General features: G+C 43.7%; 1 protein-coding gene across 1 annotated transcript in view; it reads right to left on the bottom strand.

Annotated features, from left to right (window-relative positions):
• LOC124795732 (endochitinase A-like) overlaps positions 1–26,944 on the bottom strand; it is an 85,147-nt gene that overhangs the window by 24,059 nt on the left and 34,144 nt on the right. The gene's annotated exons all lie outside the window — the stretch shown is intronic.

Genomic DNA, 26,944 nt, shown 5'->3' with positions numbered 1-26,944 from the left:
CCCCTGGAACGATTTCAATCAATTTTTGTGCACTTGTTAGTTAGGACCTGGAAAGAAATATCATGGGCGTAAAACCACCAGCCTCCTATTGGGGTGAGGGTGATGGTATGGAGAGAGAAAGGGGAAGGAGGAGATGGACTGACAAAGAAGGGGAAGGAGGAGGTGGACAGGGGGAGATGGAGGAGGAGATGGATAGAGAAAGCAAAGAGCAGATGATGGACAGGGACAGGGGGGAGGAAGAGATGGGCAGAGAGAGTGGCAGGAGGAGATGGACAAAGACAGAGAAAAAGGAGGGTATCGACAGAAGAAGAGGGAAGGGTAAGATGGACTAATAGAAGACTGGAATAAGTATATACCCAGGCAATGCTGGGTACTTTTATTTTTCTTTAATGTTATTTCATCCCCACAGACCCACATGGGCAGGGGAAGGCTGTCAGTGGATATAATATGCCGCTCTTCAGCCACATGAGAGGAAAACTTAAAATATAATGTAAAATTTGGACATGGAGGTTGTCAAAAGAAACGTTTTGTACAATAAAAAGACAGATTGTTAGTTGCGTAAGTTAAAATATAAAAGGTTGATTCCATAATTAATTAAAATAGAGATATAGACAAACGGAAAATGAGTGTCACACATGAAGATAGAAAACCAGATAGACAGTTGCATAAAGTGGAAAGACTGATTAAAAGAGATGCATAGATGACAGAAGAGATGAGTGGATGTAGAGTGCCAAGGAGAAGGATATGGTGGGAATGTAGAATTTAAAGGTAGTGTGTAAGAGGGAGTTTGTATGGTGAATGTTTGGAGGAGGGATAGGGAAAGAGTGGAGAGGGATACAATTTCAAACTAAGACTTAGGAAGTAGGTGCAGAGGCTTGGTGGGGAAAGGTGCCCTGACAAGGGGTGGCTGTAGGGATCTTCTAGATTTGGTAGGACGGGCGTGTATGAGGGTAGATATCATGGTCAGTTAAGGGTAGGTGATCCAGGTTTCATTGGGAGAGGATGTGGGGGTTGTGGAGGTGTAATGTTGGGGGAATGTGGTGATAGAGAAGTGGCGGAGTACCAGGATAAGTGAGCAGGGAGGATAATTGAGGGTGGAAAGTGTTGGGTTTATGGGTAAGGCAGGATATTCGAAAGTGTTCAAGATGAAAGAGTAGGCTCATGATAAAATTGGTAGAGGATGTGAATAGCGGAGAGTAAGCAGATCCAAAAGGCTATACCGCGTGCATGGCATTTGAGGATCTGTTGGGTGTGGTAAAAGGAGGGAGGGGCGGATGTCTGTGCAACATTCACATGGCAGAGCGTGGGTTGGACTACAGCTTTGTAGGTGTGGAGCGTTATGGAAGGTGCAATCCCCATGTTTGGCCAGTTCATAGTTCTAGTAATTTTAGTCTACTGTGGGCTTTCTGTTGAATGGTTAGTAGATGGGGCTTCCATGTTACTCGGCAATCAAATGTTAGTCTGTGGTACTTTACTGTGTTGATTAACTGGATAGGATGGTCGCAAGTGGTACGGTAAAAGTCGTGGGAATGGAAGCTGGATATGGTTTGGCCTGTAATTATTGACTGTCTTTTGTTAGGGTTAATACTGAAAAGCCACTGGTGACACCAAGAGGTGAACTGATTGAGATGGAGCTGTAGGGATCGTTGGGATTTTGGGAGTAGAGGGTGAAAAAGGTTGTGTCATTGGTATACTGGAGGAGATGAACAGGAGGAGTGGGCTGAGGCATACGACAGTGTAGAAGACATAAACAAGAGAGGTGAGAGGACAGAACCTTGGGGCATACCTATGGTGGGATGATAGGTACAGGAGCTGGTGTTGTTGATTGTGACATAAGATGGGCAGTTAGAGAGAAAGGAGACGATGAGTTGGACATAATTCAAGGGAAGTGCATAAGTCTGGAGCCTACAAAAAGCCCAGAATTCCATACACAATCATAAGTTTTCTCAAGATCTAGGGAGACAAAAATGGCGCACTTATGGTTGCTGATTTGGTGGAATAGAAGATGAGTAAGGTGGTCATCAGCGGAAAAGTTGGGATGGAAGCCACAGTGATGGACAGCAGTTGGTAGGTGGTGTTGTAGGTGTTTATGGATATGTTGGAATAGGATACACTCGGTAGGTTTATTATATTTGAGGAAGAGTCGAGACGTTTTCCACAGTTCAAGATAGAAACCGATGTATAGGATTACATTGTAAAGAGTGGCTAGGCTTGCCAGGAAGGAGAGAGTGCGTTCTTTCAGGTGTCTGCAGGTCATGCAGTCATGACTGGGAGCCGTGTTGCGTTTATGATGGATTATATCTTGAATGTCTTGTCCTGTTGAGTTCTGTGGGATGTTGTCAAGGTGCTGGAAGCTAGGAGTGAGAGGTGGGAGGGAGGTATTGGTATGCTCGTGGATTGTAGAGAATAAGGAGTAATCGAAGTAGGGGCTATCTGGAGTGGTGAAGGTATCAGAGAGATAGGCTGCAACGTGGTTGGCTTTGTTTAGGTTGTCAGGGAGAGGGTGTTTATCATGCAGAAGGGGATAGGGGGCAGCAAGACTGTTGACAGTAAGGTGGTGAAGTGCCTTCCAATACCAGTAAGAGTTAAGGGAGTGTGGAATTGAGATTAGTGCACATTTGGCACCAAATGCGGCGTTTCTTTGTATTCAGCAGACTTTGGATGAGTCATTAGAGTTATCAGTGGCAAGCATATGTTTATAGGTCATAAGTCGTCTGGAAGGACCTGCAAAGATGACATGATTCATGGAGGAGCAGGAGAACATGTGGAGGGAGCGTGGGACGATGTGGAGAGATGGGTTACGTCGGTATGTGGTGAATTATGGTATTTGACAAGGTCTGTTGCAGGAAGGTGACAGCATGGTGGATGACATAAGGGTCTTGGAAGGTTAAGGTATTGCTTATGACATCGATAGAAATGAATTCCCTGTAGGCATCCCAGTTGGTACAGAAGTGGTCTTGAATGTGCTTCGGAGAGGCAGGAGGAGTGGCTGCAGAGATAGGATATGTGGTGTAGGGGATGGTGTGTAGGACAGGAGATGGTTGCTTCTGATGGGCCGAGGATTGCTGCAGTATGCGCCCAAGGGGGTCGGGAAGGGGGGGAATAACATCAGGAACGGAATTTCTTTCAGCGCAGGTGTGCAACAGGAGAGGGACTATATCACCATAGTTGAAGTCAGTATAGTTGCAAAAAGTTCCGACAGGTGGCTGCTATACATAGCCTTCAAATTGGCGTCTGTAACAGAAGTGCATTGCACGCGGGGAGCCATGAATATACTCTCATTCGAGATGATAGACGAATCATAGTGAAACACCTCGCTGCTCAACTGTACGTCTATACTGGTAGTTCTGACACACTCGTCCACCAGTTAGGGTACTCAAAGGTGTGCGCCCACTCGGTTCCTCGCCGGCTAACACAAGACCATAAAGAGCAACGAAGGGCGGAGCTGCTTGCATTCACTGGAGTGGTGCCACACCACGTCTCCTATGAAGATACTACACCCTTAGCCGGTACAGTCATGGCGACTGACATCTGGGACTCTGAAGAGATTATTCTGTTTCATGTCCTCTCTCATGGTGCAACGATCAACCCTGAAGTGTATTGTGGTACCCTCAGGAAATTGAAGAAACGAATTCAGCATATTTGTCGCTACAAAAATTCAAACGAACTTCTCCTTCTCCACGCCAGTGCATGGCCTCACTAGAGTCTGCACATCCGAGAGGAGTTCACAAATCTTAATTGAGCTGTTCTTCCTCATTCACCATATATCCGAGATTTCTCACCTTCCAACTTCCATTCGTTTGGCCCAGTGAAAGATGCACTCTCAGGATGAAAATGGTTCAAATGGCTCTGAGCACTATGGGACTTAACATCTGTGGTCATCAGTCCCCTAGAACTTAGAACCACTTAAACCTAACTAACCTAAGGACATCACACACATCCATGCCCGTGGCAGGATTCGAACCTGCGACTGTAGCAGTCGCGCACTCTCAGGATATTTTTTAAAGATAAAAGCTTGTGTATATGTACTGAAATGACAGAGTAATTACGCTATGATATGGATAAGTTCACAAGATCGTCCTCCCAGAATGAGTCTGGAAGGGGTAGGCAGAACATATGTCTGTGCGTTGACATGAACACTGAGGTGCTCAATTGCAGTATTAAACGTCATATTACTACATTTGAAGCACTCGACAAAAGTATCAAGGAATTAAATACTTATCTTCAAACTATTTTCGGTTAATCAGCAAACGAACTATTAGGGCTGATATAACTGAAAAGAATACACTGGATTAACTGTGTAGCTTGATGTAACTGAAAAGAAAGCAAATGAGGATATATGTAAGTTGCACACTGTTCCAAAGTCTGCTTAGTATGTAACATGTCAGCAAAACATTTAGTCGTTGAATCATGTAAGGTATTCGATATACACTGTGACTGCTAAAGTTAGGGGATTTCGAAAGAGATCAGTCATTCAGAGATACACTCAGGCCTATCACAGAATCTTTCAAACGACTCTCAAAGGCTAAAGAAGAGGTGGAAGAAGATGATACTGATGACTTCATTAAATGTTACAGCGATTGTCAAACAGACGGAACTTACAGAGAAAGGAAGGATAAACCATGTATACTGTGTACTCAAAGCAAAAGTTTAAAAAAGAATGCAGTACAGATTGGAGACAGAGGATTCGAAAGAACAGCTGGTTTGCAGAATGTATTATTCTTGAAAACTACAAAGCTAGACAGCTATTCATTGAAAGATGTTGAAAATTATGGCCAGATATTATATATGATGGAGGTATATAAGAAAGCCAGTGGAGTAGGAAAAAATGCACCAACAAATCGAAATAGAAAAACTTTATCAAACATGTCTTCGCAGACGTACCTGGCAAGGGCATTATTGACATTCAGAATAAGAGAATTAACAACAGATTTCCCCAGTACATCAATTAAGACAATCCCAATGAAATAGTTGAACGATTACTGAAGAATAAGAAGAAAAATAAGAAGGGTGTGTCAAGATTTTAAAGACAATGCATTCAGTTATCAATGGCTGTAGTTAAAACAGCCTCAAACCCAAAACTGATTAAAATGCCTAGAGATCTACCACTAGCAAGCACGTGAGGTGGAATCCTTCCATTCTTAATAACAGCCTTGGCAGGTCATTCAGCAGTTAGCTCCCTAGCCATAGGTGTGGCACCAGTGGCCAGAAGAGTGAAAAATGCAGAAAACACACAGCAGTAGCTTGGCGAAACCAAAATGCATCAAAATGCATAATAGCTCATGGAATCTGTGGCTATTGGGAAAGGACTATATTTGAAACCATACAGGAAAGGGCTGGTGTTGTTTCTTCAAAAAAAAAAAAAGTAGCTATATTGTCCGACAGACCACTTACAAATACCGATCACTTAAATTTGTCAAAAAGTTCTCTATCTCAGATTACATGGAGTGTGCATGCGCAATATACTACCTAGACTACGTGCAAATATAATGAATGCGGTATTCTAAATCTGAAAGTTGTGGGAGGACCTGGAACTCACTGGGAGGCAGATGTTAGACGAAGAACCCAAAATAGTGTTTATTACTTTGACGCATTCGGTGATTTATAGCCTCCATAAGAATCAATATTTTATTATTTTTAACGCTACCAAACATCTATGTCTCATGTTGATGCTGACAGCTACAAAGAAGATATAAGAACATTAATCACACACACCAGTTCATCAGCTGAGCCTGAGGAACAATACTCTTTGACTTTAAATGGTCGATCATCAGTACTAAGCGCGAGTTACTTCCCACCAGTCGAATAATTATAGGGGATTGGAGTATTCTGCTGATAAGCTTAGAAAAATGTGACACCATTCCTAATATCATAGCATCAAACTGCAGTCTACATCTCAGAAGTAGCGAAGTTTTGAATGTACCTCACAGTGCATACAAAACGGATAACTTAAATGAATATTTAAAATAAGCAGTTCAAAGTTTCAACTTATTTGCGAATGTCAACACCCTTAAAACTGAAATTAGAAAGATCATGCACGGAGCACTTATCACACAAAGCTTTTGCTTCAGCAACGTTTGAGAACAATATTTAGATTTGTTTTGCGATCCAACACCAGGATGCTTTTATCATTCCAAGCAGGCGTTTCCTGTACTTGGAGGGTAAATTCACTAGGAAAGGATGGGACTCGTATGGCAGCATCGCGTCTTGCATAGTATGCGTCCAGTTTCCTGTTTCAGAAAATAAGATATGAACTGAATGAAGTTGAAATTGATAGTGATAGGTATGTAGCTACCACATCAAACTTACAAACATGCATTTCAACGTAAAAATCGTACTTGAACGGTTTAGAAAACGCAGGAGGGTTTATGGATATACCACCATCACTAAAATACTACAGGCGATTTCCTGCATGCATACCTCTCAAAATGCTTGTGGGATACTTTGGTGTTATGAAGAGGATTGTAGTTAATGTGAAACAGGAAATTACGTTAGTAAGAAGCGGAACACGTGGTAATACATACTTAAACAAGGTCTCAGTGGGGAAGAGAACAGGATTGTGCTCAAGAAATGAATTGGGAAGTGCCTCCTGTCTCTGTACCCGACGAAAAACGTTTGAAATTTTTGAAAATACTTGGAACTGGAATTCAGTTGTCTTTAAAGTTAAAAGCATGGGACCTGTTTGATAAACTCAACTTTTAAGCTCACTAAACAATCATGGTCCATTAAGATGATAGATCAATTAGCAACTGTTGATTTATCATCCTCGCATTTCAAAGAAATAGGAAAGAGAATCTCAAATGCGATTCGAGTGAATTCGACAGTTGTAATTTAACAAACACCAAAGCATACTTAAATGCCGAATTTTATCTATGTGGCAACTTACAGCAAGACTGACATGCATTCAGTCTGCTTTTTGATATGCACACTAGGTTTCGTTGTGTGTACTATGAGACGTAGGTGAATGAGGGTTGTCTGCTCAGTCCAAGGGAATCTAAGGAGCTAGCTGCAGTTGTTATGATAGATTGTTCCAGACAGGACGAGTCAATGAAGAGTGATCCTATTGATGTCAGTATTCAGTCTAAAACCTCTAAAAATTTCCCAGAAAACACAACAGCATTTGCATTAATACTATACGATCAGACCATAAAGTATAGCCCATTTAGCAGGATTGTTGAAAGACATGTATAAAGAAGTATATACAGCACAACAACTGAACCACTTCACGATGGCACCTCATGCTGCTAAGATTATAATCAATGTGCGAGGCTTTCTTTATGAAAATCAACATTTCGTATTTAAATATGTCGCATTTTTCGCCTTTCAGAACATTTTAAACAATCGCAGCTCCAAGTAAACCTCTCAGAGTCATCAACGCTCAAAACTGTGTCACGGTTGAGTCGATACCATCATGGGTCAACTGGGAAGAGGACAGAGAGATTTTTGAAGATCTAATGATTTTGTTTCCAAATTTCCATCATACAGCGTCAATTATTTACGTGAAATGTAGTGCGAAATCTTAGTGGATATATGATATTTATAAGAACACCACTGTTAGAGACCTACAAAGATTTGAATGTCCTCTAATGCACCGCCTTAGGCCGAAGAAAAATAAGAATAATTATTTTGTATATGTATTTGATAATGTAAAAGTACTATTTATTTAGATTATAAATAAACTATTTTTAAACTAGTTTTCATGTCTTCTTATTTCTCTAATGCACCCCTAGCACTATGCCTGAGAGACTGTGACGTGCACCTACTCCCAGTGGATGCTGCAACAGTACTGGCTGACATCTACCTTCACCACCACTCCACAAGTCATAAGTATTTAAGCTATTAGCTTCACTCAGTCTACTCCTAGAATTGACACATGACATTTGTACTGGACATCCATCACCATCTTGAAGCGGTCAGGCAGCATAAGCAGCAGCCATTGTCCTCGTTTCGGGGAGGTTGTCGATGAGGACAGTGTTCCATAGAGCCTCTTCAATGATGAGACCTTTGCTGCTTTAGTGTGGACGAGAATCTTAAACATAAGCACCATTTGTTTTCTATATATGTATGTGTGTCTGTCTTTTCGAAACTTACTGACTGTTATGTTGTTTTAGGGCTGATGAATGGTAATACAATAAAGTCAACCCCTATGGGTACGCCATCACAGGAGCCTGATGTGACTGTACCATCCCAGGATCCTTTTGCTGATGACATTATGTATGTTTCTATACATGTGTGTGTGTCTGTATCTTTTCTTGTATTTTACTTAGCCAGCATCGTTCACGCTGTTTAAGAACAGCTAAATGTCCTGGCTCCCACGTCGTTTTCATCGTCAGCAGCATCTGAGGATTGGCGGGTAAATATTACCCTTTGTATTCAGATGCTGGCCACACCATCACAGGAGACTGATAATAGCAATATGACGATGATGTAGAGTTTTTATGTAAGTAATTGTTTTACTCATAGACTATTGTTTTTTCAGAAATTCTAAATATATTAGAGATGCCTCCTGTATCACGCCCACCTGCAATGCCACCAGTGAGGTAACCTTCAGTTCTGAATAATGAGTTCTGGAAGGAGCTGGAAGATAGGTTTGATTAGGAATATGGATCCATGACTCTTTTGTGCGAATCAGAACTTCTGTGTATCTGCCCATCACTCTCTATACCTGTGTGTGTGTGTGTGTGTGTGTGTGTGTGTGTGTGTAGGTGTGGGTGTATGTGTATGTGTGAAAATTTTCCCATTGATTATAGACTGTTGTGCCATGTTGTTTCAGAAATACTTGACGAGTTGGAGATGCCACCATCATGAGCTCTGACACCAACTGCAGCCACGAAACAGCACAGGGCCAGACCCCAACTTCCTGGGTTGGTAGTGGTTACAACTGCACCAGCAGCTGTACCGTCATGAGCAGCAGCAGTGCCATCGACATCAGCATCACCATTGCTGTGATCAGTTACTGGCACCCCTTCTGTATGTTTAGACAGTGAAGATGAGGACGTTCAGGGATGTTGCACAGAATTGTCATCTACAATGATTTGAGGTGCACTTGGAGGCAGGGTCTTGCATACCTGCATCCATAGTATGGTTGGGTGCTTCGATACAATTCTTTTTATCAATGAATGTGTGCCCATTCTGGAAATGGAACTTCCATAATCTTAAACAATCTCCCACTCCACATATGGTGCAACAAGTCACTATTCAGTTGTGGTGACATGAAGTGCACACTGTATTGCAATTGAGAATTGGCATTTTGTGACATGATGATAAGAGAGTAATTTGTGCTAACAGGATCTACACCCTACTGTACATACGTTGTTCACTTGGGCAACAGTGTCTATGAATGTGTGTGTGTGTGTGTGTGTGTGTTGTATGTTGTACGTTTAGTGAAAAAATAAGGCTGTGTGAATGTGGAATAGTATGATCCACTTATCATAGGGTGTATAGATTTATATATCTGTGAGTGCTTGTGTGTGTGACTGCATATTGTATATGTGAGTGAATACTTTGTTTTTTTTTTTTTGCACACCATATGTGTGAGTTATTTTGTCATTGGCACATCATGTGGGTACTGTCTGTACAGTAGATTAAGTTTTGCTGTTGCTGGCCATACCAAAAGAGATCGCAGTTTAGCTTTTCGACAGGGAAGCTGTAAATAAATACTTCTTGTCAAGGATAGTTCAAATTCGTAAGTTTGTCAACTATGCTATGAGTAAAGTGGTTTAAAAAATATATAAATGTGTCAACTGTTTGTAAACTGTGCTAGCTGTGTGTACACAGTTTTTGTACATTGTTTTGTGTGTTGAAAACAAATATATTATGTAAAAATTCAGCATGTAAGGCATATTTTTTCCATGGTGAAACATACATATATGATATGAAAAATGAAATAGTCCAATATGTGGGACATATTTTTTTTGAGAAAACATTATCAGAAATCTATTTTGATGAACAAATAAATCTAGTTGATAGACTCCCTGATTCATTTTTCTTCATTCCATCCTGTGAAATGTATATATAATTGTTTACAACATCCAGTTACATATGCAATGCTCGTGTCTTTCTATGATAATGGACACATTTACCCTCCCTTTTTTTTACTGCAGACAGACATGCCCACATCTGCATGAACTGTTCAATTTTTTTAGAGTAGACAGAGACACCTGCATTGTATGCACTCTTTCTATAAGGAGGCATGCATTTACATTCCGTTAAAACAGTTGAAATATGAAAACCTAGAGATAAACATCAGATGCACTAAGTATTGGCTCTGCATCTGAGCCACCTGACACTACAGAGCATGCAGCCCAAAGGTGGCGACTCATGGCCCGGACCAGTACAGAGTAGCACAGAAGTCTGTGGATTGCAGCTGATGGTATAGCAGCCCTGTGGCGCGGTGCCCGTGGACACTGTCAGCTTCTGAGAATGCCAGAAGTGGCATGAGGGCAGTTGAGGTGGTGGCGTTTCCAGAGTCTGTGGATGGGCAGTCTCTCCCCTCCCTCCCTCCCCCCTCCCAGTGTGGTGTTAAAGATATGAGCATACCACGAGTAGGAATATCCAGGTTTAGAGGAATTGGAGTCAGGAGACGCAGTATACAGGTACCCTTTAAGTGACCATACTGCTGAAAACAACCATATATCTCTGAGTGAATAATAGCTTGGGGAAACATGTTAAGCAGATCCTCTGTCTAACAGGCAAGTTTGGACCTGCAAGAGGAAACAAACACCTTTTATATCAGGAGGAAAACCCATAAAATCTGGGAATAATGAAGGCTGAGCTTATATTCCAGATTAGGCATCTTAAATTCTGATGTCATAGGGCTGCACCATTCTTCCAGGTCAGCCATCTCGAACTCTATGCTTAGCACAAGAAACCTACTTCCAACAGCACAAAAATGCACCAACCCGAATTTTTAAATTTCCTGCCGATTTATACTTAACACAACAGCCCTACTTTCGCAGTGGTGTCACAGGAATGGGGGCAAAACCGACTAGTATTACTGGGCTATTTTTGAATTTACTGTCAATTCCTGAATTTCCCATCGTTATTTGAATTTCCTGTCAATTTTTGAATTTCCATCCATTTTATGCATAGTGTAATTGATCTCTGTCAGAAATCTGGCAATAGTGCATGACATCATCGGAAATCTAGCGACAATGCAAAGGACACCAAAAGCTGCCCAGTCTTCCTACTGATGCCACCACGCATCACAGCTTTCATAAGGGCGAATTGGGGTGATTCGTGCTGTTAGTTATGTGTATATAATTTAGTTGTTAATGTTGGATGTACTATCGTAAATATATTGTTAATAGTATATTTTTCCTTCAACAAACTAGGTCAGTGGTTTAATCAATAACCGGTCGTAGTTGTTTGTTTGTAGGAACGACCTCTGGAAATTGCCTGTTTCCGGAAGAGGCAGAACTGGAGATGGCGACTGTTTGGCTTATGATCTGCGCGAAGTGTGCTCCTTTCCATCGGCGTTATTCGCCAAGTAGTGTTACTTGACGAGCCCAGAAAATGTATTGTCAACAGAGCAGCATTAACAACAGCACAGATCGGTCGGGATAGATACACTACTGGTCATTAAAATTGCTACACAAAGAAGAAATGCAGATGATAAACGGGTATTCATTGGACAAATATATTATACTAGAACAGACATGTGATTACATTTTCACGCAATTTGGGTACATACATCCTGAGAAATCAGTACCCAGAACAATCACCTCTGGCCGTAATAACGGCCTTGATACGCCTGGGCATTGAGTCAAACAGAGCTTGGATGGTGTGTACAGGTACAGCTGCCCATGCAGCTTCAACACGATATCACAGTTCATCAAGAGTAGTGACTGACGTATTGTGACGAGCCACTTGCTCGGCCACCATTGACCAGACGTTTTCAATTGGTGAGAGATCTGGAGAATGTGCTGGCCAGGGCAGCAGTCGAACATTTTCTGTACCCAGAAAGGCCCGTACAGGACCTGCAACATGCGGTCGTGCATTATCCTGCTTTAATGTAGGGTTTTACAGGGATCGAATGAAGGGTAGAGCCACGGATCGTAACACATCTGAAATGTAACGTCCACTGTTCAAAGTGCCGTCAATGCGAACAAGAGGTGACCGAGACGTGTAACCAATGGCACCTCAAACCACCACGCCGGGTGATACTCCAGTATGGCGATGACGAATACACGCTTCCAATGTGCGTTCACCTTGATGTCACCAAACACGGATGCGACCATCGTGATGCTGCAAAAAGAATGTGGATTAATCCGAAAAAAATGGTGTTTTGCCGTTCGTGCACCCAGGTTCGTCGTTGAGTACACCATCGCAGTGTCAAAGGTAACCGTAGCCATGGTCTCCGAACTGATAGTCTATGCTGATGCAAACGTCGTCGAACTGTTCGTGCAGATGGTTGTTGTCTTGCAAACGTCCCTATCTGCTGACTCAGGGATCGCGACGTGGCTGCACGATCCGTTACAGCCATGCGGATAAGATGCCTGTCATCTCGACTGCTAGTGATACGAGGTCGTTGGGATCCAGCACGGCGTTCCGTATTATCCTCCTGAACCCACCGATTCCATATTCTGCTAACAGTCATTGGATCTCGACCAACGCGAGCAGCAATGTCGCGATACGATAAACCGCAATCGCGATAGGCTACAATCCGACCTTTATCAAAGTCGGAAACGTGATGGTACGCATTTCTCCTCCTTACACGTGGCATCACAACAACGTTTCACCAGGCAAAGCCGGTCAACTACTGTTTGTGTATGAGAAATCGGTTGGAAACTTTCCTCATGTCAGCACGTTGTAGGTGTCGCCACCGGCGCCAACCTTGTGTGAATGCTCTGAAAAGCTAATCATTTGCATATCACAGCACCTTCTTCCTGTCGCTTAAATTTCGCGTCTGTAGCACGTCATCTTCGTGGTGTAGCAATTTTAATGGCCAGTAGTGTATTCACTGGATGTCTCCTGAGTAACAAACCTTTGGTGTCGTACAGAGATCGTGGTGCCACATCAAAGTCGGCAACGCGAATCGATATCACAGACATTAGCGAGGACCTGCTGCAATTCGTAACGAAGTGTGGGAGGCGTTTCAGCAGATCACGCCTCTCTCTCACCAACGACCGCACCCTGGGGTCAATGTAGTGCTGCGCATGCAAAAGCCCGCCCCAGTTCAACACGTCAGCTACAGCAGTCAATATCACCATTTAGGTCTAACCAGTAGTTGAAGTCTCAGATATACTTGTGCTGTTGTTAATGTCGAACAGTGTATCTCAAGGGAACAGTTTGGTAATTATTGCATCAAGTGATGCTTTGCTAGTCCATGACAGTCATGAATTATCCATTATTCCGGTGGTAAAAGAAGCGTGTCAAAGTTCAGTAAATCTTTTATTCATTTATGTAATAAAGTGAACTAATATTTCACGTGCTCTTTGATGTGCCATCTCATCGAGCAATCAAAGAAACCACAGTTCTGACTGGGCGCAAGTAGTTTCACCTGGTCACAACAAAATCCATCAGAGACATTTCCGCCCTTCCACAGCTCGCCGAGTCAACTTTTGGTGTTATGACTCTGAACGTGAGGAATAAAGACAGCTATATCTAGATGAGGCAGGCGTAGTGTTGTGACACACAGGGACCGCCGAACACTGCAGAAGGTGGCTGTAAACGTAATTTCCAAGGTGGTAGAATAGTGGCTATATTTAGGGAGTTTAATGAATGACGTACAGTGGTGTACCTGTTCCTCATACGCCACACATTTCTGAAGTCAACGCTAAACGACGGTTGATGTGGTGTAAAGGGCGACACTGGACCATGGAAGACAGCAAGTGAGTGATTTGAATTGATGAACTGCGCTATATCCCGCGGAAATCCGAAGGAAGGTTTTGGGACTGGCGAATGCCTGTAGAAAGTTACCTAATATTATGTGTAGTGCAAACAGTGAAGTACAGTGTTGTGTCGGTAGCTGGGCCGACACCGTGAAGTTGAGATTGCTGAAAATGAACTCTAGACTAACGCTGTAGCCGATAGTGCACGCACGGCTAAAGCAGACGGGCGTGAAGTCTGGAACATGAGAACTTATAAATGAATAAGAAGAAAAGTATGTAGATGCTTATTACTTATCTTTTTATTAGTCCTTGGAATACATCTCTCTTGAATACTCGTAAGCTATAGGCACTGATACCAATGGCGCCTTGCTAGTTCATAGCCATTAACTTAGCTGATGGCTATTCTGTCTCTCGGCTAATGAGAGAGAAAGGCTTCGTACAACTGGGCGGTAGCTAGGTTCTCGTACAACTGGGCGGTAGCTAGGTTCTCGTACAACTGGGCGAGTGCTCTCTCGTATCACGAGACCTGCCTTGGTGGTGGCGCTAGGTCTGCGATTACACAGTGGCGACACGCGGGTCCGACATGTACTAAATGGACCGCGGCCGATTTAAGCTACCACCTAGCAAGTGTGGTGTCTGGCGGTGACACCACATTCCTCCCCCGCAAATCGGCGAACGGTCATGTGATAAGGCTTCCGCCCGGCGTGGGGAGGACCACATGTTGACGTATGCGATGAGGTGGGGAGCCTAACAACAGGCGAGGTTGTGCCACCCGCACCCGGCCATTCGGTCCGAGGGGAGCTAGGAAACGCCTGAAAAACTAGTCCAGGGTGCACGTCAACATGCGGTGTATGCGCCCGTAAAGAGACAGGAGGGACCGAAGGATCAACCTCCATTGCGTCGGGGTAGCCGACGCGCGATGACGTCATGTGGTCCGGAGCGGGCGGGAGTGCCATGGCGGAGGACAGCTGGTCACGGGAAGCGATCGGCGGCGCTTGACCCTGGGAGGCGCTTGGCTGCTGCAACGAAGCGTCGAATGCGGGCGGCGCCGGCGGGAGAACAAGCGGGGGCGGCGGCGGCTGCTGCTGCTGCGGCGGCGGCGGTGCGTCGCCATGGGGCAAAATGGAAGGCATCGTCGGTAACACCTGGGGATGAGGCGAGCCAGTAGATGGGTCCCCAGGGCGCTGACCGGACGGCACCGTCGCTGAAAGCAGATGGGGAGCGGCAGAACCCGAGCGACGACAGAGGCGCAGCTGATTGAGATGCCGACGCACCTCACCAGAGGCCCCCAAAACCAAATACATCGCGCGGCCGAGGCAGCGAAGAATGCGCCCTGCGAGCCAACGCCGTGAACCTCGATAGTTGCGATAAAATACAACGTCGCCTGGAGCAAAAGCAGGAGTCTGCCGCTGCACAAGAACCTGATGCGGCGGATGCAGCAAAGACATCAAGGTGCGATGAGGACGACCGTGGAGCAACTCAGCCGGCGAGCGACCATCTCGGGGCTGAGAGCGATACGAAGACAAAAAGAGCAACAATGCGTCCTCCCGAGAATGCGACTCTTTCAATTGCAACATCTGTGACTTGAAAGTCCGGACCAATCGTTCAGCGGCACCGTTGGACTGAGGCGAAAACGGCGCGGATGTCAGATGTTGAATACCATTGGCCTGGCAGAAAGACTGAAATTCTGCGGACATGAATTGTGGGCCATTGTCGGAAACAATAGTCTGCGGAAGACCTTCAATGCAAAAGATAGCAGACAACGCTTGCATGGCGGCGGAGGACGTCGTGGAAGACATCCGGACAACAAAAGGAAAATTACTGAAGGCGTCGACCAGAACCAACCATCGAGCATTCCAGAATGGACCAGCAAAATCAATGTGCAAGCGTTGCCAAGGGGAAGTGGCTTTTGGCCATGCAAAGACTTTCCGCGGCGGTGCGGATTGTTGTTCGGCACACGCCGGGCACGAAGAACACATATTCGTAATCGCAGCATCGATTCCGAACCAAGTACAGTGCTGACGAGCAAGGTGTTTCGTCCGCACTATACCCCAATGTCCTTGGTGAAGAAGCCGTAAAACAGAGGACTGTAACGAACGTGGGACCACGACTCTGGACTGATCATTATCAGAACGCAACAACAAAACACCACGACGAACAAAAAGTCTCTCCTTGTGAGCAAAAAATCGGCGAACCAACGGATCCTCGATCCGAGACTGTGACAAAGGCCATTGCGTAGCAACAAAACGTAAAACAGTAGCAAGGACAGGGTCAGCAGCTGTGGCTGTAGCGACACGACGAAAATCAATCGGAAACGATTCGACCACTTCATCGGTTTCCGAATCAATGAACATGCAAGCAAGTTCGGAAGAATCGAATGCTTTATCCTCAGCAACAGGCAAACGGGACAACGCATCGGCGTTTCCGTGCTTAGCAGTGGACCGATACAAGATATCGTAGCGGTACTGCGAGAGGAAAATAGACCAGCGAATGAATTTCTGCGCTGTACGTGGAGGTACAGGCTTGGACGGATGAAAAAGCGATGTCAAAGGTTTGTGGTCTGTGATGATGGTAAAGTGACGACCATACAAGAAATCATGGAACTTAGTAACACCAAACACGAGAGCCAAAGCTTCTTTCTCTATCTGTGAATAATTTCTTTGCGCAGACGAGAGCAATTTGGACGCAAAGGCAATAGGGCGATCATGGGAGCCAACTTTGTGCGCAAGCACAGCACCGATCCCGAAATCCGATGCATCTACCATCAACAAAAGGGGTTTCTGGGGATCGAATGGCGTAAGGCACGTATTAGAAAGCAACGCCGATTTCAACTGGCGAAAGGCGCGTTCACATTCCGTCGTCCAGACGAACGGAACACCTTTACGGCGTAAGCGATGAAGCGGAGCTGAAATGGAAGAGGCATTGCGCACATATTTATGGTAATAATTAATTTTACCCAACACACTCTGTAGCTGTTTCACATTTTGAGGGGAAGGCAATTCTTGTATGGCACGGAGGTGCTCTGGACTCGGATGTATGCCTTGGGCATTAATGACATGTCCCAGGTATGGTAAGTCACGAGCAAAAAACACACATTTGTCCTTCCTCAAGCGAAGACCATTTTGCCGCAAGACCTGAAATAATGTGCGTAAATTCGCAAGATGATCTTCTTCTGTCTGTCCGGAGATCACTATATCGTCCAGATAGTTTGCTGCAGTAGGGACCGACGCACAAATAGTTTGTAAATATTGCTGAAACAAGGCAGGGGCGGATGCACACCCGAAAGGCAGTCTTTTGAAGCGGTACAATCCAAGATGCGTGTTAACCACCAATACGCGCTGGGATTCGTCGTCCACCGGTATTTGCAAGTACGCATCGGCTAGGTCCAACTTTGAAAAATATTTTCCGGGGCACAGTTTAGCAAAAAGATCTTCCGGGCGGGGCAAAGGAAAAGTAGCAGTCACTAGCTGTGGATTCACTGTGGCCTTGAAGTCCACGCAAAGTCTCAATTTTCCGGAAGGTTTTGGCAAAATTACTAAGGGTGAGGCCCAGAGAGAAGCTTGCACACGTTCAATTACACCCTGTGATTAGAGATCGTGTAACGTTCTTGCGACCTCATCACGCAATGCGTGGGGAACATTGCGCGCCCTGAAAAATTTCGGTTGCGCGTTTACCTTCAGTTCTAAATGTGCTTCATAGTTTTTAGCGCAACCGAAGCCCGGTGCAAAAATGTCTGCAAATTCGTCACACAGCCGAGAAACACTGTCTGTAGGCACAGTCTGATTCACTGATAGGACCTGATTTACAATAGACATGTTAAACAACTGAAATAAATCGAGACCAAACAAGTTCACTGCAGAAGAAGAACGAAGAACGTAAAATGACACAAGTTTTGTTTGTCCCTTGTATGTTGCAAGAAGGCTGCACTGTCCTAACACAGGAATTTTCTATCCGGAATATGTAGTTAGCTTAACATTTGCGGAACGCAACGGAGGTTTGCCCAGTTGTTTGTACGTGTCGTGATTGAGCAATGAAACTGCAGCTCCGGTATCGAGCTGGAATGGTATCACTTTGCCTTCAAAGTCTAAGTCCACAAAAAGTTTATTGTTCTGCTTACGACAAGAGCGACTGTTTTGTGCAATTGGAACAGACACTGGTACAGAATCACTTGCTAATTGACGTGATTTCCGGCGACGTCGACGCACAGTTTTTGTGGGACGATCACAGTCACTGTTAGAGAAAGTGTCACTGGACGAAGTGGAATTAACGACATGAATGTCCATAGGCGAAGGTCCACGAGCCTGAGTGTCCTTGGTTCGATTCCGGCGCGAAGCAAAGGGCCTGGAATGATTGTGATTGTCTGATCTGAGCTTTTTCTGGCAAACACTTTGAACATGTCCTTTCTTATTGCAGAAAAAGCAAATAGCTCGGCGTGACGGGCAATGTTCACGCGAATGTCTAGTAGCACACCGCGGGCACGATTTCACTACATTTGTGGGCTGGCGCGGCACACGTGGCTTAGCGCGCGGCGGCAGCTGTGCGGACGCATGCGAGGCCCGGTTACCGGGCCGCGCAGCGCGTCCAGCGGGCCGGTTAATGTTACACACGGCTGGCGAAGTTTCAAAAGATTCCTGAGCACAGTCAAGTGGGTCCTGTCTATCCAATATGTCTATCACTTGTTGAAGGGAGGGATTAACTAGTTTCAAAATTTGCTCCCGTATGCGAACATCAGAAACGTTCTGTGCAATTGCATCACGCACCATTGTATCTGAATAAGAAAGACCACAGTCACATTCAAAGGCACAGTCCCTAGTAAGTCCTTGCAATGTTGCTACCCACTCCCTATTAGTTTGACCGGCCGTACGTTTCGTACGAAAGAACGTATACCGTTTTGCAACCACATTAACTGTTTCTTTGAAATAGGCATCTAATGCAGACAAAATTTCCTCGTAGGACAGAGTTGCTACGTCGCGTCGGGGAAACAATTTCACTATCACACGGTATGTGGACACACCGACACAAGAAAGCAAAAACGGCTGCCGCTCATTACCTTGAATTCTGTAGGCTGCTAGATGAAAGTTGAACTGGCGAGACCACTCATGCCAGGTCTCATCGGCTGCCACGTATGGTCGAAAGGGAGGTGCAACAGCGTTTAGTGGCAGCGGTAGCGAAGAAGCGGCGGCGGCCGCATCGGTTTGAATGGTACGTTGACCCTGGACGAGCTGTCCAAGGGCATCCAGTAACGCCTGCGTCTGCTGATTCTGCAAGCGATAAAATTCGGACAGTACATCTGGAGAATGTGGCGAAGCCATGACACAATTACATGTAAGCAATCAGAAAGAACACTTTAAATCGTCGCCAATGTTGTAAACGAATTAATACAAACTCTTTTGCTCGTCGCCAATAAATGTTGTGTCGGTAGCTGGGCCGACACCGTGAAGTTGAGATTGCTGAAAATGAACTCTAGACTAACGCTGTAGCCGATAGTGCACGCACGGCTAAAGCAGACGGGCGTGAAGTCTGGAACATGAGAACTTATAAATGAATAAGAAGAAAAGTATGTAGATGCTTATTACTTATCTTTTTATTAGTCCTTGGAATACATCTCTCTTGAATACTCGTAAGCTATAGGCACTGATACCAATGGCGCCTTGCTAGTTCATAGCCATTAACTTAGCTGATGGCTATTCTGTCTCTCGGCTAATGAGAGAGAAAGGCTTCGTACAACTGGGCGGTAGCTAGGTTCTCGTACAACTGGGCGAGTGCTCTCTCGTATCACGAGACCTGCCTTGGTGGTGGCGCTAGGTCTGCGATTACACAGTGGCGACACGCGGGTCCGACATGTACTAAATGGACCGCGGCCGATTTAAGCTACCACCTAGCAAGTGTGGTGTCTGGCGGTGACACCACATACAGTCCTCAGCTCGTGGTCCTGCGGTAGTGTTTTCGCTTCCTGCGCACGGGGTTCCAGGTTCGATTCCCGGCGGGGTCACGGATTTTCTCTGCCTCGAGATGACTGGGTGTTGTGTGTCTTTCATCATCATTTCATACTCATTCACTCGCAAGTCACCGTAGTGGCGTTAAAGAACATGTGGAGCGGCGGCCGATCGCACCACGAGGGGTCTCCCGACCACCAATGCCATACGCTCATTATTATTATTATTAGTGAAGTACAGATGATGTGCTTTTACGGTGAGGGGGAGATTCTTGTGGCTAGGTGTGATTTCAGCTTTGTGTATTATGTATAGCAGGGGAACAGTTCGGAAACAATGATTGCACCCTGGCATAAAGCAGTATATGTGAGGCAGTATTTGTGGACAATAACATTCCTGGAATGTTCTACCCTGCCCAGAGCCTCAGCCTGAACACCTCTGGTATGAGTTAGAACGTCGACTACGCTCCAGACGTCAGTGTGCAAGATCATTAACCTCTCTGGTAGCCCGTTATTTCTCCACAGAAATGCAGACAATTCACTGAAATTGTCCCCAGCAGAGTGCAATCCATCATAAAGGCGAAGGAAGTGCACTAATAGGAGTCCAGATACTTTTGATTGGATAGTGTAAATGACGTAGTGCATACCGTCTCAATTTCTTGAAGCTTTTTGCAGATGTGCTGTTGTAGTCACAACGCTAGAAAATTGTAGTGAAATCCAGTAAGGCCAGCAGAGGACAACGGTTGGTTTAGCGATTGGCAATTGACCCTCTACATAAATGAATCTAACGTATTACGCCAAACTAGGCGGAAAGTCTCATTATTTTATTATTACACGATTGGAAGAGATTTATACTGTAACGACCACAAAATCGGTGTTCTCTGGTAAGGCAGACGACAGATTACGATTCGTTCGAAGAATTCAGAGAAAATGTAGCTTACAAAAACCTCACCCGACCAACAGTTGAATATTGATCGTCTGTGTGTGATCCATGCCAGAAAGGATCGAAAGAGCAAACTGAGAAGCTCCAAAGAAGAACAGCACGTTTCGTTACAGGCTCATTAAGTAAGACCGAAAGCATTAGGCAGATGCCCAGCCAACTCCAGTGGCAGACGCTGCTGAGAGGTTCAAAAAATGGTTCAAATGGCTCTGAGCACTATGGGACTTAACATCTGAGGTCATCAGTCCCCTATAACTTAGCACTACTTAAACCTAACTAACCTAAGGACATCACACACATCCATGCCCGAGGCAGGATTCGAACCTGCGACCGTAGCGGTCGCTCGGTTCCAGACTGAAGCGTCTAGAACCGCTGGGCCTCACCGGCCGGCAGGTATTCTGGATTACGGTGTGGTTTACTGTTATAGTTCCGAGAGCATACGTTGCTAGAAGAGCATGAAGATAAAATTAGAAAGATTCAGGCGCGCGCGGAGGCTTACCAACAATCGCTCTTCCCGCGAACCATTCGCGACTGAAACAGGAAAACACAGAAGTGACACTGGAACACAAAGTACCCCTGCCATATTGCGGAGTGTGGACGTAGAATGTTATGTTTAGTAAGTTATATCGTTTGTTTGTACAACCTTTCGTTGGATCCAATCGTGATAGCTGGATTATTAAATATAGCCCACAATGAAGATGTCTCCGACAGATGAGGACCAAACGGTGGATTTCTTCAAGAAAGTCATTCGACATCTGCTTTATAGCCCAGAATGCTTTAATAAGTGTGGCATTACAGGCGACGAAAATTTATGTTTTACAATATCCACTTTGCATCACCAAGGTACGAACCGTCGATGTTGCGTAGTCTTCTATAACTTTCTGCCATAGTTTTTATATGTTCAAATCTTTAAAGCGAGTAATTACATTCGCAGTGAAACCAACCATGTACAGCCACAAGTAACAAATATTTGTGTAGTACTATCGGCAGTTGAATGGGAATTATAAATAGTGCTATGTGCCCTACTTTCGTCTTCTTATATTCCCAAAAACTGGAACATTAACTGACGTAAAACAAATAAAGCATAGCTGAAACTCGTAAGGGCAGCTCTCCTTGGACTTATAAAAATCTGTACACCACTTCACCACAAACACGGGTGACTTCTAAAATGGCTTACTTACTCCAAAGATAACACAAGTCTTACCAACATGACATTAGCAATTTCCTTAAGATATCTACCACGTCGTTACAAACTAAACAAACAATATTTTTTCATCATAACACGAATGACATCAGGTGAGAAAATAACACAATGACTAACAACTATCTTCTCGCAAGACTGTACGCGCGGATCCGTAGAGGTCGCCGTCATTTTGTTGTATGGGAAGAAAACATAAGGATAATGCAAAAATAGTACTATCTTCTCACAAACACTTGTCAATAATTTCCGGAGCGCACATGACGTATAGGCGATGACGCATAGGCTTGACGCTTATGCTTAGATGGAACAGGTAAACGCGCAGGCTTAGAGAAAGGTGTGTGGCTCGCGTTTAGTATTGATCCTGACATTTCGTCCCGTTTCCGCTGGTAGCCCAGAAAGGACACGTTCCCGGCATCATCTTTCTCGAGTGAGCTCCGAAGGTCGCGCTGTACTGAATCAAACTCTGCCCACCTAGGGATATCGGTACAGTGCAGTACAAAGCTGGCTTGGCCGGCACTGCCAAGGTCAGCCGAGATCGTATCTGCTTGCTGGACTGCGCGGTCAGTAAACGGACGCTCGGAGGCCTGAAGCTCACATTGACTCCACATCCAATGGCTACATCATTTGCAACATTGGTTTGAATCAGCGCTAGTCTATCCTGTGTAAGCCTGTTCATCTCTGCATAACTGCTAACTATTGTGAAGACACGGTCTCCTTTTAAAAATTTTACTCCGCAAACTTCCCTCCATTACAGAACTGATGATTCCTCGATGTCCCCCAATTGGATTTAGTACCTCCTCATTAGTTATTCGACTTACCCACCTAACCTTCAGCATTCTCCTTTAGCTCCACATTTCAAAGCTTCGGTTCTTTTCCTATCTGAATCTTTATCGTCCAAGTTGCCCTTCCATACGAGACTATATTCCAGGCATACCTCCAGAAAAGACTTCCTATCACTTAAATCGATGTTAGCAAATTTGTCTTTTTCAGAAATGATTTTCATGTTATTGCTAGTTCGCATTTTGTGTCCTCTCTATTCAGTCATCGTCAGGTATTTTGCTACCCAAATAAGAAGAAATTCATCTGCTCATCAAAAAGTAAAACTATCACTAACACAAACGTTAGTATTATAACATAAATGCAATCTCTAGAAGCGACAGCAAGGCATCAAAGTGAGTATTGTAAACACAATGAGATGTCGCTTCCTTTACATTTCCTTTTTTTACATGTCAATACCATTACCTTACGCGAAGTGAAAAAAAATTCATGGGATGATTCTTAGAACCCTAGCAACACAAGAAACATCTGTAACAAAGTTTCGTCTTATGCTTATTTTCGACAGAAACTGGACGTCCGAGAATGGCAATTCAGCTACACTGTAATCGCATTTGCAACAAGCACCTTAATTCAGTGCGTTCATCGAGCACTGCCCCGCTTGTGTGTTTAAATTTGTATTACCATATACAAGCACCACAAGTAATAATAGGTGAAGTGCCTGAAGACTTTATTGTAAAGTGTAGAGTGTTCGTTTAAAAGTCTCGAAGAGGAGGGTTTCATTCTACATGCAGGCGAATTTATTTGCTACCTATTTGAAAACGTGGCATTGCCCGGATGCTAATTTTTCCAGTTTCCTATTAGAAACAAAAACAAAAAATGAACTGTGTTTGTAGTGTAATATCCTGTCATACGCTGGGTACAACTACTTTGCGTGTCTACAACGCGATTTTGTAAACGTCTCTTCATAGCTCTACGGACGGCAGTTGATTTCACCTACAGCCATTTGCAATTCGTAGTTGAAAGCTGTCAGAAGCGCAGCTAGGTGTCAAGGATTTCCGTAAGTTGACTCCACTGTAGGAGTGTCTTAGTAACACAGAATAAAAGGACAAAACTTCAACCTCATATGCGTCATTTTTTCACGCATCTCAGTGATTATGAAGTCACATCTATTGAGCTATATGTCGTACAATGATACATTTGTGTAGCTACATTCAGCATCACATACTGATAATGCCTGCACAATGTTTTGCGAACAGAGTTAGTAGCAAAGAAGAAATAAATTAAACGTCATGCACAATGAGACATCTCAGTGTTTGTGAAGTCATATCTCCTAAACTACGTGTGGTACCATGATATAATTTTTTACGTGATTTTAGTTGCACATGTGGCTACTATTTGCGAAATTCATATCCAATACAGTTAGTAGCACAGAAACAAGAATTTAAACATCATAAACGTCACACTTATGCAGCAGTTTTCACGCAAGTCTCCTGGTCCAGACTGTATACCAATTAGATTCCTTTCAGAGTATGCTGATACATTAGCTCCATACTTAACAATCATATACAACCGTTCGCTCACGGAAGATCCGCACCCAAAGACTAGAAAGTTGCACAGGTCACACCAATATTCAAGAAAAGTAGTATGAGTAATCCACTAACTTACACGCTCTTATCATTAACGTCGGTATGCAGCAGGATATTGTAGCATACATTTTGTTCGAACATTATGAATTACCTCGAAGAAAACGTTTTATTGACACACAGTCAACATGGATTTAGAAAACATCGTTCTAGTGAAACACAACTAGCTCTTTATTCGCATTGAAGTGTTGAGTGTTACTGACAAGGGATTTCAGAATGACTCCGTATTTCTGGATTTCCGGAACGCTTTTGACACTGTACTACACACGCGGCTTGTAATGAAATTACGTGCTTATGGAATATCGTCTCAGTTATGTGACTGGATTTATGATTTCCTGTCAGAAAAGTCACAGTTCGTAGTTCGCAGTGACTGACGGAAACTCATCGAGTAAAACAGAAGTGATTTCTGGCGTTCCCCAAGGCAGTGATATAGGCCCTTTGCTGTTCCTTATCTATAACGATTTGGGAGACAATCTGAGCAGCCGTCTCAGGTTGTTTGCAGATGACGCTGTCGTTTATCAACTAATAAAGTCATCAGAAGATCAAAACAAATTGCAAAACGACTTAGAAAAGAAGTCTGAATGGTGCGAAAATTCGCAGTTGACCCTAAATAACGAAAAGTGTGAGGTCATCCACATGAGTACTAAAAGGAATCCGTTAAACTTCGGTTACATGATAAATAAGTCAAATCTAAAGGCCGTAAATTCAACTAAATACTTACGAATTACAATTACGAACAACTTTAATTGGAAGGAACACATAGAAAAAATTGTGGGGAAGGCTAACCAAAGACTGTTTTATTGGCAGGACACTTAGAAAATGTAACAGATCTACTAAGGGGACTGCCTACAATGCACTTGTCCGTCCTCTTGTAGAATACTGCTGCGTGGTGTGGGATCCTTACCAGATAGGATTGATGGTGTACATCGAAAAAGTCCAAAGAAGGGCAGCACGTTCTGTATTATCGCGAAATATGGGAGAGAGTGTCACTGAAATGATACAGGAGATCATTAAAACAAAGGCGTTTTTCGTTGGAACGGAATCTTCTCGCGAAATTCCAATCAACAACTTTCTCCTCCGAATGCGAAAATATTTTGTTGACACCCACCGGAATTGGGAGAAACGATTACCACGATAAAATAAGGGAAATCTGAGCTCGTTCGGAAAGATATAGATGTTCGTTCTTTCCGCGCGCTATACGATATTGGAATAATAGAGAACTGTGAAGGTGGTTCGATGAACTCTTTGCCAGGCACTTAATGTGATTAGCGGAGTATACATGTAGATGTTGATGTCATTGTTTATGACGTCATATCTCCTGAACTGCGATAGTGACAGCGATTGTTGCCAGACAGTAAGGGATATGGGTATCACACACACACACACACACACACACACACACACACACACACACACACGTAGATTTTTATAAATGGTATGGCTTTTAGTACTCCGGTTTTGTGTAGGACTCCTTCCACCTTCTTCAATCACACCCCATCCTCCAAGCAAAAAGTAAAATATAATGACTGAACTTGGAAATTACCTGCGAAACGGTACGATATAATTCTACTGAACACTCCATGCTATTATAAATACCAGATCGATTGTGACCAATCGATCTATTCCATATCGTTCGCTCGAGATGACAACTGTTTTGTTTGTCATCACCTCTGTTCACCGTAATAACATTTGGTTGTGACATAACGTAAAAAACTTTCGAACACTACTCAAAATTGCTTGACATTATCCATTCTGTAACATAGCAATCTTTTCCCTGAAGTTTGCTGGATCGGCTTCGTTCGTGTGTGTCATGTTTTTGTATTTGGTCTGTCTGTAACTTCGACCTTCCTAATCGACCTACTGGATTGCAATGTAACTCACCATGCTCGCATATGATTAATGAAATTTTACAGTGAGTAAGGCTATCGTTACCGAAGGAACATAGCAGCGGTTAGTTGGAGGAATGTGTACAACAGATTCTTCTGAAGGAGGAACCTATTCTAAACTTAAGCTAAGTACTGATAATAATTTTGAAATGGCTGGAGTATAGTGCAATCGCTCACCAACCGCACAGGCGGGAAAAAAGTCACCACATAATATTTACTACAAAAATCGCTGATAACACAAAGAAAACACTGATTAGCTAAAAATAAGGGTTAATTAAATGGTCGACAGCCCACTAGGGCAATGAATCTCCAGAATCTTGGGAAAGGAAATGGCAGAGGAATTCAAGCAAATAATCACTGGCATGGCAACAGAAGGTTGTCACGCTTTTTCACAGCACAACAGCTCACGAGAAAAAAAATGAATCAGAAAATACTGAGTTTGCAGTTACTGATCCTGAAACATAGAATTTTGAAGGTAACGTTAAATGAAATTACTGGTTGAATAAAGGTTAAATGAAGTTACTGGTTAAATAAATGACTGGCGTAACTTAAACTTTGTTATGTAAAAAAATAACTTTCAGTAACCTCCGTGTAACGTAAGGCAAAATTTAGAAAAACGCAAGCAATTTACTTTTGATTATGGAAAACTTGAACAGAATTTACTTTAAGCAAATGAGCAATTGGTTTTTCTTTTCAAATAACAACAATAAAATACATATCAAGCCAGAAGAAG

This window comes from Schistocerca piceifrons, chromosome 4, assembly GCF_021461385.2.
Source record: "Schistocerca piceifrons isolate TAMUIC-IGC-003096 chromosome 4, iqSchPice1.1, whole genome shotgun sequence".
In the NCBI taxonomy this organism is placed as follows: Eukaryota; Metazoa; Arthropoda; class Insecta; order Orthoptera; family Acrididae; genus Schistocerca; species Schistocerca piceifrons.
Note: the sequence above shows the minus strand (reverse complement) of the source record. Positions and strands in the feature narration are given on the sequence as shown.